This window comes from Oryx dammah, unplaced genomic scaffold (assembly GCF_014754425.2).
Source record: "Oryx dammah isolate SB20612 unplaced genomic scaffold, SCBI_Odam_1.1 HiC_scaffold_15, whole genome shotgun sequence".
Lineage (NCBI taxonomy): Eukaryota > Metazoa > Chordata > Mammalia > Artiodactyla > Bovidae > Oryx > Oryx dammah.
In genome coordinates, this window is record NW_024070199.1 from 38,192,544 (window position 1) to 38,206,299 (window position 13,756).

The 13,756-nt window shown below is 43.2% G+C and overlaps 2 pseudogenes; one reads left to right on the forward strand and one right to left on the reverse strand.

Annotated features, from left to right (window-relative positions):
- Positions 1 to 9,632: 9,632 nt before the first annotated feature.
- On the reverse strand, positions 9,633 to 10,646 carry LOC120874088 (annotated as a pseudogene).
- A 1,382-nt stretch (positions 10,647 to 12,028) lies between these two features.
- Positions 12,029 to 13,756, forward strand: part of LOC120874089 — a 51,385-nt pseudogene continuing 49,657 nt past the window's right edge.

Below are 13,756 nucleotides of genomic sequence, written 5' to 3' on the forward strand. Positions count from 1 at the left end.
TGGAACTGGACCCATTTCTCCCCTTGTGACGAAAACATCTGTGGTTGTCTTAGAAACCTTTCTAAGCTTGCTGTTTAATGAGGAAATATATGTTGACCTGATCAAGTTTCTCTTCCCAGGATAATTCCAGCCACACAGTCAAGTACCCAGACATTCAGTTGCCTAACTTCCCACAGCATATGCCAAAAGCAGACCACCCATCATGTACTCTCACTTGGCCCAAAGCACTATCGAACTGACCTGCCTTGACAATCCGAAAAGTTGGCATGTGTGCCCCAGAAGAGAGACTTTCTTAGGTTTCTTTCTCTGGATATTCTAGAGTTGGGATTAGAACTGAAGATGCCTTCATGGCCCCCAGTGCTTAATAGTTAAAACTGTGTGAAAGGCAGTGGAAACAGTTCAGGGCTTGAGAGTCCAATATTTTTCATTTAAATCCCAGGTTGACTTTTACTATCTATGTGACCTTGGGCAAATTATTCAGCCTCTGAATTCTTTTCTTCTTGGTAACAAGGGACTAACTCTACCAACCTCATCAGATGGTTGTAAGAGTTTAACAAGAAATAAACACAAAAGTTTCTGGAGGTGCTAGAAAAATCACCAGACCAGCGGTAGGTAGCACTAACTCATGTACTATCACAGCTTTTGAAAATCTATTATTGTAAAGTGCTGCCTGACAACCCTGAACTCTGAGAGAACAGGTCCTAGAAGACATGTATTAAGTATTTCATGTCCCCCACCACCACCTTTTTTTTTTTTTTTGGTACATATACACAATGGAGTATTACTCAGCCATTAAAAAGAATACACTTGAATCAGTTCTAATGAGGTGGGTAAAACTGGAGCCTATTACACAGAGTGAAGTAAGCCAGAAAGAAAAACACCAATACAGTATACTAATGGATGTGGCTTTCTGAAACAGGCTCCAGACCAATCTGAACAAAGGTCCACAAACACAAGGTGGACCAAGGTGCCTGGTACAGTTCAAATAACAGTGGTAAGTTAACAACAGAAGTTGTTACCAAGTTAAAGTTAAATTTAAAGCTGACTTCCCTACATTTACTTTTGTCCGCATTCTGCTCTGAAAATTCACCAGAGAGTTAGTCCCTTTTTTGTGAAAAACTTTTAGAGACTTGAAGGTTGGTCCTTATGCCCCCACCAAAATCTTGATTCTCCAGTGTAAACAAGCCTCCAAACTATATGCCCACATTCCCGCTTCCCAGCCAGATGGAGGGTTGGAAGCTAGTGGTCGTGACCTCTTCACTCAGTGTCCAAAGTCTTCCCCACCCGGTTTCTAGAGCTTCCAGGTTCTCTTAATGTACTTCCTTCCTCTTAACATTTTTCATCTCTTCTATTCATTGCTGTCTAGTCTTCACGTTTCATTCCTCTCCTCCATTTGCACAGTCTAAAATCTCTGAGATCTCCAGCACACACAGCACAAATCCCACACTCTTGAAATTAGGCTTGACTGCCTAGCACTCCCCACACCACCCTGGGAGCTGGTCTTGGATCCCATCTTCTACATGGGCCTGTGTATCATTGGTGCTGCTGTCCAGATTTTCAAGTCTTTGTCCTAAATCCAGGCTGTATTACACATCCATAACTCCCTCATAATTCACTGTAGCCCTGTGGCTTGTGATATAAAGCACGTACCAGTGACACAGCTCACTCATGGCAAGTGCTTTGATAGTGTCACTAGAAAAAAAAAAAAACAGCACAAACTAAAAGCTGACAATTCTGTTTTATTTGGCAAACTTTCTGAGGACTTCAAGCCCAGGGGCATCCTTTCAGATATCTCTAAGGGATTTATCTGAAAAGGTAAAGGAGGAGGCAAGAGACAGAGGAGTTTTTGCAACAAAAACCAGATAGTCAGAACATTAAAAGATTGCTGTTCATTAGAGAAGGTCAAATATCTCAGATTAAGAAATTTAAGCATTTTTCAATGTATGGGAAGATGTAAGAGCCTGGGTTCATTGAAATCATTTCTTTGATATGCACCTTAGCTGTCCAGGGAGTGTATTCACTTTTTCTCATTCTGAGGCCCCTCTAGAAACACAGCTGGCAGGGGGACAGGTGGCTTCAGTAGCTGGGGGCTTGATGGAGGGCATCCTTTGCCATCCTGAATTCCTTCTGGGGGATGACCTTTATAGGCAGCTATGTGATAGCTGGACGGCTGTAACATCCTTGGTTTACTGATACGGCAGCCACACTTTCCATTCACAATAGTCAGTACATACATTGGGACATACCCTTCCCCCTGCCACAGCAACCAGGGACGCTGCAGATGGTGAAGCCTCCATCAGTCTGCATCCCCAGGAGAAGAAGTCTCCAGTCAGAGCCCCAAACAACTTGCGATGGACAGAAAGATTTCACTTTGGGTACCCGCCACTTGGCATGCGGAATTTTAGTCTGCGACCAGGATTGAACCCATTTCTGCAGCTGTGAAAGTTAAGAGTCTTAACTACTGGAGACCAGAGAAGTCCAGAGTTCCTGTTTTTAAACTGTGCATACTCTGTACCACCCATACTGCCCAGACTGATTGAAATAATGTATCCCTTAGGGCTAAGCTTCCGAAGTGACAGACAATCCCGAGTTCAGTAGGATGTCAGTGGTGCCCTCTTTGATAGGCATTCCCTCTGCCCACACTCACTCAGCAATGTCCTTTATCCATGGAGACACAGGTCAGTAGCCACCTCCACCAGGAAGCCTTCCAAAGTTTCACCCAAGGTGAGAGAGTTAAAGCTTAGGGCCCTTTAAGAAGGAGATGAACATTTGCCCATGCTTTCCTTAAATATACGTTGTGCAACAATGTATCTTGCCTGAGAACTGATCTTTCTTTAGGTCTGGAACTAATGATCACAGAGTACAAAGTCTTACTCATGGAAATGCTTTTCTGAGGCTCTGTGTTAATGATCATAATTGTAACATATCTTGCCTGGAAACCAATTTCTCAAGACTTGTCCCCCTAATTACACAGCCAACAGTATATCTCTCCCAGAGGCCAGCCCCAGAAGCCTATCTCCTTGGTTAATCTTGGGCCAAAGTTATCTCAGGATATATGCCTTGGGAAAGGGTCTGGTGGAACTCTTACAACCTTGAGGTATTCTTGTTATCTATTCTCAGTAACCAGTTGAGAAGCATATAGTGAGTGAGTGAAGTTGCTCAGTCATGTCCTCCTCTTTGTCATGCCATGGACGGTAGCCTGCCAGGCTCCACCATCCATGGGATTCTCCAGGCAAGAATACTGGAGGGGGTTGCCATTTCCTTCTCCAGGGGATCTTCCCAACCCAGGGATCAAACCCAGGTCTCCTGCATTGGAGGCGGATTCTTTACCATCTGAACCACCAGGAGCAGTATACATGGCCCCGCTTAATAAACTAGTGAGGCAGGTACTTTCCTGCCCTCTTCTGATGTCTCTGTCAGAAGCTTTTTCTGTCACTTCCACTTTCAATAAACATGTACACAAAGCTCTGAGTGACTGACTGTCTTTGGTCCTGGAGTTAAATCTTCTCCTTTGGAGACCATGAATCTGGTGGCAAGCTACCAAAGGCAACATTAGGCTTCAGCTTCCCAGGACTCCAGGAACATGTCTCCATTACAGGCTGCTCACATTTCTGTTCTGACATTTGGATTCCTGGACCATAAGGCCCTTGCTAGTCCACATAGGAAAAGCTGGCACTTCAAGGATACAAGCTCTGGAGGGAACAGGTTCATGGAAAAAGATTATGAACTGGGCTTCAGGCCATCTTCCCCCTGAGCATAGTGTCTGTATTGTGGGCATAGTCTGAATGGTGTTCCTGCACTCCAGGCTCCATCTATGCAGGGAGCATTTTCCGTGTTAGGCTTTGAGCGCTTTGAAGAAGTGTTCACTGAAAGAATGAATATCCTAACAGATGAGATCCTTCCTCAGTGTCCCCCTCTATCCCCTACCCTCTTGTCTTCTCTGAATCACTGGCTGGTCCCCCAAGCCCAGGACTAGGAACAGCTGGAATTAGCCGTCAGACAAACCTAGATTCAAATCTTGGATCTATGACTCACAGGCCCATTGGCCTCCAGGGAGATGCTTCAGTTCAGTTCAGTTCAGTCGCTCAGTCGTGTCCGACTCAGCGACCCCGTGAATCGCAGCACACAAGGCCTCCCTGTCCATCACCAACTCCCAAAGTTCACTCAGACCCACGTCCATCGAGTCAGTGATGCCACCCAGCCATCTCATCCTCTGTCGTCCCCTTTTCCTCCTGCCCCCAATCCCTCCCAGCATCAGAGTCTTTTCCAATGAGTCAGCTCTTCACATGAGGTGGCCAAAGTATTGGAGTTTCAGCCTTAGCATCATTCCTTCCAAAGAACACCCAGGACTGATATCCTTCAGAATGGACTGGTTGGATCTCCTTGCAATCCAAGGGACTCTCAAGAGTCTTCTCCAACACCACAGTTCAAAAGCATCAATTCTTCGGTGCTCAGCTTTCTTCACAGTCCGACTCTCACATCCATACATGACCACTAGAAAAACCATAGCCTTGGCTAGATGGACCTCTGTTGGCAAAGTAACGTCTCTGCTTTTCAATATGCTGTCTAGGTTCGTTATAACTTTCCTTCCAAGGAGTAAGCGTCTTTTAATTTCATGGCTGCAGTCACCATTTGCAGTGATTTTGGAGCCCCCCAAAATAAAGTCTGACACTGTTTCCACTGTTTCCCCATCTATTTCCCATGAAGTGATGGGACCGGATGCCATGATCTTCGTTTTCTGAATGTTGAGCTTTAAGACAACTTTTTCACTCTCCTCCTCACTTTCATCAAGAGGCTTTTTAGCTCTTCTTCACTTTCTGCCATAAGAGTGGTGTCATCTGCATATCTGAGGTTATTGATATTCCTCCCGGCAATCTTGATTCCAGTTTGTGCTTCTTCCAGCCCAGTGTTTCTCATGATGTACTCTACATATAAGTTAAATAAGCAGGGTGACAGTATACAGCCTTGACGTACTCCTTTTCCTATTTGGAACCAGTCTGTTGTTCCATGTCCAGTTCTAACTGTTGCCTCCTGACCTGCATATAGGTTTCTCAAAAGGCAGATCAGGTGGTCTGGTATTCCCATCTCTTTCAGAATTTTCCACAGTTTATTGTGATCCACACAGTCAAAAGCTTTGGCATAGTCAATAAAGCAGAAATAGATGTTTTTCTGGAACTCTCTTGCTTTTTCCATGATCCAGCGGATGTTGACAATTTGATCTCTGGTTCCTCTGCCTTTTCTAAAACCAGCTTGAACATCTGGAAGTTCAGGGTTCACATATTGCTGAAGCTTGGCTTGGAGAATTTTGAGCATTACTTTACTAGCGTGTGAGAGGAGATGCTTAACCACTCTCATTTCAGTTTCCTCATCTGTAAATTGGGGACAATCTCAAACTCTCAAGGTGCTCCTGAAAAGCATGTAGGGAAATGCAATCAGTGTCTAAGGTCTCCTTGAATGAATTAGGGCCTGTGCTTGGGACAGTGGAGTGGCAAGGGAAGGCTTCCCTGAGGGGAAAGACATTTGAGATGATGTTGAATATTGAGAAGGAACCAGCCATGTAAAGAGTTGGGAGAAGAACATTACAGAAGGGGAAACACCCACTGCAAAGGCCCAAGGTAACCAAGGTTAATAAATGGCTACTTTTCCACCTCCAATCTTCCTTCCACACTTGGAACTCAGCCACACATCACCCACACTGACCTCATCACATACTTCACTAGTGAGATACCAACAATGAGCCATCTAATCCTCCCTAGAAGAGAAACCCTGGAGCAGACACAGGGCTGAGTTGGCTCTGAGCCTTGGGGCCATGTAGGCAAGATAGTTATTACCAGGGGCATCAAGTCCCAGGGGCACCACCAGTGACTGACCATCTCTGTATGCTTGTCCTCAGGGGTGGAAACTCCAGGGAACAGATAGAGCAAAGAAACAAGCAATCGCTCTTGTCTCATCTAGCCCTGTGTGATCCCGTGGCCCCCTGACCGCTCTGCTCTCTGGACAAAATCTCTTTCCTCTACTCCTTCTCCAAATGTGGCCTGAGATCAGCATCAGCACCTGACCCTGTAGTCTTGTGGCTGGAAGTCCGTTCATAAGTACTTTGGACACAGGGATGCACAGCCTTGCCCTGTTTGTCTGTCCTTTTCCCCCAACCAGGTCCATAAAGCAAAGTACTCAAAGAACATGACTGGTTGCATCTCCTCTCAAGGACTTCAAAGCTATAAGCTCTTTTTTGAGCATCCAGGAGAAAACATGTCCTTTGCATCCAGACTTGTCTTAGCCCTACCAACACCCCTCAGCCAGGGGTTTCCTGAAAAAGAGTTCGCAGTGAAGTCAGCTCTATCCCTTCCATGTCCAGAGCAGGAATTCCAGCAGGAAGGATGTGACCTCCAGCAAGGTTATCCAGAAGACTCAGGTCTGGCCCTCTGGTTGGCACCATTCTTTTCCCAGTGCCTCTTCCTTCCCTCCTGGGTCCTGAGCAAGCTGCCCTCCTCTTGGTTAGTGGGTTGGGAATTCCTCTTCCCTTCTAAATATCCCTGCAGCTCCACGCCTTCACTCCCTCCTTACCCAGGCCCTGCTCTCACCTGCAGATGGCATTAAGGAAACTGGGGAGAGGATGCCCAGTTCATTCTTTCTAAAAGTATCCTCATTCCTCTACCTCCAGGCCCTGACCTGGCTCATCAAAGTCCCAACTGAATGACTGTTGGGTCCTTTAATGGAATGGAACCTGGTGGTCCAGAGTCAAGAATGAGAAAGTGAAAGAGAGAGCTGGAGGGAGGGAGAGAGAGAGAGAAAGAGAAAGAAAGACATGGGGACCCAAGCTCTGATGGAGCAAAGGTGCTTTAATGATCTTTCTGTGAGTATATATAGGCTGTTGTACAAGAAATTTCTTTCCACAATGATGAAGATCAGAAAACCAAACGTACAGTAACCCTTACCAAGGGAACAAGGGATTAATAATGATCACAAGGTGAGAAGACAATCCATATCTCAAGAAAGAGGATGGAGACTAAGCAGTTTTGTCTTAAGGAGAATGTTTACTGAAGGAGATTCAAGCCTGTCTCATACTATGACCTCAGTCCTGGGAGCGGCATGCCGTTCCACTGGTTTCTGGCAACAGAAACTGATAAGGAACAGAGGAGTTATGAGAAACAGCACATAGGAATCCTCCTGTTAAACATTCCCTGACAGATGACCAAGCAGCTTAGCAGTAGGGGAGGAGGGAAGGGGTGGATGGTGATCATATGACAGGAGAACAAACAATCTGTAAACTGCTGATTGCAAAAAGATTTCAAACATCACAAAATAAAAAAGAATAGTAACAAGAACCCTGTATTTCTTCACACAGCATCAAGAACTACAACACTATTCTGTTAGTCTGTCACAGCCAGGAGGCTAGGCTACATGTCCAAGATTAAAGTGCTGGCCAACTGCATTCTTAGGACCTTTCTTCTTGGCTCAGAGACAGTTCCCATATTACTGTGTCCTCACACATGGTGGTGGACGGGGCAGGAGGTAAGGAGGGAGGCAGAGGGAGGGAGAATGAAAGACAGAGAAGAGGAGATTGAGGAAGCTCTCGGTGGCTCTTGTAATAAAGGCACTGATCGAATCAGAGGGCCCACCATTAAGACCCCATCTCAACCAAGTGTATGTTAGTCACTCAGCCATGTCCAGCTCTTTGCAACCCCATGGACTGTAGCCCGCCAGGCCCCTCTGTCCACAGACTTCTCCAGGCAAGAATACTGGAGTAGATGGCCATTTCCTTCTCCAGGGGATCTTCCTGACCCAGAAACTGAACCTAGGTCTCCTGCATTGTAGGAAGATTCTTTACCATCTGAACCACCAGAGAAGCCCCCAACCAAAATTTCAACCAAATTACCTTCCAGAGGCCCTGATTCCCAATACCATCACACCAGGAGTTACGCATTCAACATCTGAATTTGGGGGTGGACACAATGCAATCCATCCCAACTACACAGGTCTTTTTTTTAATATAAATTTATTTGTTTTAATTGGAGGTTAATTACTTTACAATATTGTATTGGTTTTGCCGTACATCAACATGAATCCACGTTCCCCATCCTGAACCTCCCTCCCTCTTCCCTCCCCGTACCATCACTCTGGGTCGTCTCAGTGCACCAGCCCCAAGCATCCAGTATCATGCATCAAACCTGGACTGGCGATTCGTTTCATATATGATATTATACATGTTTCAATGCCATTCTCCCAAATCATCCCACCCTCTCCCTCTCCCACAGAGTCCAAAAGACTCTTCTATATATCTGTGTCTCTTTTGCTGTCTCACAAGAGACACGTGTACCCCAATGTTCATTGCAGCACTGTTTATAATAGCCAGGACATGGAAGCAACCTAGATGTCCATCAGCAGATGAATGGGTAAGAAAGCTGTGGTACATATACACAATGGAGTATTACTCAGCCATTAAAAAGAATACATTTGAATCAGTTCTAATGAGGTGGATGAAACTGGAGCCTATTATACAGAGTGAAGTAAGCCAGAAAGAAAAACACCAATACAGTGTACTAACACATATATATGGAATTTAGAAAGATGGTAACAATAACCCTCTATGCGAGACAGCAAAAGAGACACAGATGTATAGAACAGTCTTTTGGACTCTGGGAGAGGGAGAGGGTGAGATGATTTGGGAGAATGGCATTGAAACATGTATAATATCATATAAGAAACGAATCACCAGTCCAGGTTCAATGCAGGATACTGGATGCTTGGGACTGGTGCACTGGGATGACCCAGAGGGATGGTACAGGGAGGGAGGTGGGAGGGGGGTTCAGAATGGGGAACATGTGTACACCCGTGGTGGATTCATGTTGATGTATGGCAAAACCAATACAATATTATAAAGTAATTACCCTCCAATTAAAATAAATAATTTTTTAAAAAATAAAATAAACAGCAGTCTTGCCCATTGATACAATTCAAATTTTACTTTTTCAGTTCTTGGTCCACAAGTTGATCATGGAAAACACTGCAAATCAACAGGTTCTGACAGTAACAAAGAACAACATGAGGCTGAGATTTGAAAAGGGAAAATAAGCTGAGGGCAGACAAATCATACAATTTTTTTAATTTAAACTTATTTATTTTAATTGGAGGCTAATTACTTTACAATATTAAGTTAAATGCTATCCCTGAAAATAAGCAGAACAGTTTCAAAAGTCACAAGTAGAGGGGAGGCCTTGGTACTTATTTTTTTAAATGTTCATTAAGCTCCAGTGATTATTTGCTACTATTCTTTTCTATACTCATGCTGAATAAAGCTATAGCTAAATGGAAGTTAAACTGTGTTCATGAAGTGTTAACGTTTACCTCTTTTTATCTGCAGTCCCTCAGAGAAAGCAAAGGAACTACAAATAGTGCTATACCAGAGACTAGTTTCTTGACCAACAATGTCGCTTCAGCATGTGATGAACTGGTTCACTCTAAAGTGGTCACGGCTGTTGAAGACAAGAGGTTTTGTATTTTCATATGGCACATCTTTTTGGTCCCTGTGAAAACAAGTTTTTTTGAATGTGAACTATCCTCTGACACTTGTGGAGTTACTATTGCTCTTCCTATATCCATTAGATTGATATATGGTTCATGGCTGCACAAGTTTAAAATTTAATTACAGGGCAATGAGCAACATGTGGCTTGCCTCTGTGAGGGGCTGGGTCAATCTGCAAGAAAGAGTATTTTAGAGTACCATCAAGTTCCAAGATTGCAGCTTGGTTACCACAACGATAACAATAGTTTGGAGCGCTGAAAATCGTTACTGCCTTTCAGGCAAAGCACCAGTTATATCCCTCCATCACCAGCCAATGAGCTCTACACACCAACATGAGGCCACTGGCATGATTAAATGTCTCAGAAATATCCTGCCCAAAGGTGTAGTCAGCTCCTTGAGGAGATATACCCCAACCTCCATGGTCCCCCTGAATCTGACCACAGCAAGTGATACATTGGACCCTCACGGGGAACTTCTCGTAGGTGATCAAGAGCTCTGATGTGATCCAGTGTATCTATGGATGGTGAGAGGCCACCATGTAGACAGAATATCTGCCTAGCCACTGAGGCAGTGAGAGGAAGATGGTCAAAAAGATCTGTAAAATGTTTCCAGATGTGCATTTCCATATTTCCTGAAATATTCATCATAGAAACCACACACTTATGTAATCTGCCTCATCCTCTCATGATTTCCTTGAATAATGGTGATACGTTCACTGATAAGGAATCACAAGAGCTACAAGCAGAGTAACTGTTTCCACCAAATAATATCCTCTGTTAGCATCATCACCCATAAACAAGTAATTTGTATTAGGTGATTTACCACCAATTCTAAACAGTTCCACGAGATCACGAACTTGCCCATTCACATCTCTGCAGATGGTGACTGGACATCAAACTTCTTGTACATTGGACTTTTTTTTTTTTGGTCAGCATTTCTTTAGCCTTCTTGCAGAGGCTCTTGACCTGGGATGCGGACAGCTGCTCAATCCACTTGTCCACCTCCTTGGTGAATACCTTCTCGTCCGTGATGTCACCTGCCTGAACCAGCTACCGCTCCTTGCTCCTCCTGCTGGTACCCAGTTCCCACTGTACTTGTGCCTGTACTGGTGGTTGCTCGGCATTAGCGCTGGCCTTCTGGCTCATCCCTCTGTGCCCAGCCACTGGCCACTGCCCTCCTCCACTCACTCTAGGCCTGACACTCTGCTCTCTGTAATCTCCCCCTTCTTTTTTATGCCACTTATTTGTTTAAAAGGTGGGAGGAGGTGGAGTTGTTTGTCTTATAGAATTTTACAAGGGTTTAGAGCAGGGGTCTGCAACACCACTACCAAGGACCAGTAGGGGTCTTTGACCTATTGAGAACCGGGCTGCACAGCAGGAGTGAGACTTCATCTGTATTTATAGCTGCTCCCCATCACTCTCCCGTCCCCCAGATGGGACACTCTTGTTCCAGGAAAACAAGCTCAGGGCTCCCACTGACTCTTCATTAAGATGAGTTGCGTAATTATCTCATTGTGTATCACAGTGTAATAATAGAAATAAAGTACACAACGAATGCAATACCCTTGAATCATCCAGAAACCACTCCCCTCCACCACCACCTGTAGAAAAATTGTCTTCCAGAAAACCAGTCTCTAGTGTCGAAAAAGCTGGGGACCGCTAGTTTAGAGGATTGCTTCTCTGTTCCTTTATCTATGTAATTCCCTGAAAACTGGTAGTTAGATCTAGACTTGAGTTCAACAGGTTTTATTGAAACATTTTATACGTATTTCCATATATTTCTTATGGCACCACTTCAAGAGGCTCATAATTTCCCCCACTCCTATGACAGATGCTGAGATGCAGCAAGTCCTGATGGTGCCAGCCTCATGCATTCATTGTAAAACACTTCAGCCTTTCATCTTATGGTTTTAGCATCCATTGATGACCTTTGCCTAGATCCACTGATTCATCAGAATGTTGCAAAACAGAGGATTTATGTTTCTACCACTCCTGAATTTAATTCCTAAAATTCTTCAATTAAAGATCATTCTTTTAACTGTTTGCAGTTACATGAAATATGCTTCCTATAAACAAAAATAGCATAAATGTTGATGATTACTTCCCTTTCTCAGTGCCCATGTTGGTGAGTTGGTGCCCTAGCAATGTGTCACGGTGACAAATTAGATGTTATCTATTAGCGTTTGGATCTCCTGGTTTTTTATATATTTAATTTATTTCTGCTGGTTTGATCTGATGCTAAAATTGTCCCAGTTTTAGCCTCTTCATATGGATTACTAAACTTTTTGTCCAGCCCTCGCTGGTCTTTGAAGGCTCAACTTTCTGGCCCTTCAAGATTCCCAGGCTTATCTTGTACAATTCTTGACCCAGTTATGAAATCAGCCATCTCCTCAAGAATCCATAGATCCTCTGGTGGAAAATGGTATTTAGAAGTCACAAGTTAGACCTCAGGATAATCACTATAAGCAAGCTGCCATCACTAGTAGGTTTTTTAACCATCAGAGTGATGAAGTACGCAATTCTTAAAAAAGAAAATAATTAAATGTTACAAACCTAAGCTTTCAAGTTTTAAGACTGCAAGGTTTTACTTAAGCTTTTTTGTTTTATACTTGAACCTCTTTCCTCTATCCACTGATTGTCTTACTTTAGAATAATATTAGCTTTAATTACTTGCTTGCTTTAACCTATAACACACATGCGATACTTTCACACTAGCAGAAGCAATATCACCAACAATAAGGTGTTGGATACAGTCTCAAATTTCTTTGCTTTTTTGTTTTTGGTTTTATTTTGGTTTTATTTTGGATGTGGGGGCATGTTTTTGTTTCTCTTTGTCCTTAGAAGACATTCCACTCTGAATACAGAGTCAAAATTCTGCATTTTAAAGCCACTTACTTAGGTAATGTTTTGTTCTGGACAGTTATGTCATCAGCTTAATACAATTAGGCTCATTAGTCTTAGTTTGTTCTCAGCTTCTACTGATGTATTTATCTATTTTTTGATCCTGTAACATATATACATTGTTGCAAATTCAAACTATAAAATAAGAAAAATTACTTCCTTCTTTGCCCCTCATCCATAAATTATATTTTTAGTAGTTTTTGACTTATTCTTGCCTTCTTTATTATTGAAAATAGACATATTTATATGTAAAAATAACAAATTATAAGCACTTTTTTGGTCTGCTTTTTTTAAAAAACTGAACAGTGTACCCTGAAGAAATTACCCATCCCACTCCTCACTCCACCCACATCCTACCCACGTGTTGGGATGCCCGGGGCCTTATTCCACAGTCCCCCGCAAATGGTCACTTAAGGTATGTTTGTAATCTTTTGCATTTACAAATGGTTCAGGATGGGGAACACATGTAAACCCATGGCTGATTCATATCAATGTATGGCAAAAACCACTACAATATTGTAAAGTAATTAGCCTCTAACTAAAATAAATAAATTAGAAAAAAAACTGTTGTTGTAGTGAATAGCTTGTGCATATGGTGATTTCTACTTTTGCCGGTGTATCTTTGGAACAGATCCCTAGAAGTAGAATTGTTGAGTTAAGGGCATATGTATGTGTCATTTGTTAGATGCTGTCAAATCCACTCTGTGGAGATTGAACAACCAATAATGAATGTAAACAATGTGCAAAAATATGGGTTAAGACATAGAACTCTATCTATACACACCTGGTGACCGGGGAGCCTCTCGATATTCTACCCAAGGGTCAGAGTCAGACCTGGCTAGACCTCAGGCAGGAACACCCAGGACCTGGGAGTCCTGGGAGGAGCCATGAGGCACCATTGTCTTTACTTTGGCTGAAACAACAGTTTAACAGGCCCTGTTCATCTCAGGCTGAGCAGGAGCTCTGTGATTTGTATTTTTTTTTTTTTTGGTCCCCTTTGATTGATAAAAACACTTCAAAATTATCTCTTTCTATGTTTGGTTTAGCAATTAAAATGTTTCAAGGCATGAATTTTATTAGGGAATTAAATCAGAATTCTATCCATTTGTCCTTAGCAAAAGGATATTATTAAATTCACTGGTTTATATGACACTGCTGCTCTTTCTTCACAAATGGAAGGAAAACTGACACAGTTAATATGTATTCCATCTCTTACTCAGTCAACTTGACTTGGATCCCCGCTCTGTCCCTTCTGTACTCACACCTCTAGGCGAGAAATAAAAATCCGCACAGTCTGAAGGCTGAATCCCTCCAGCTTTTGAATCCCTTCAAA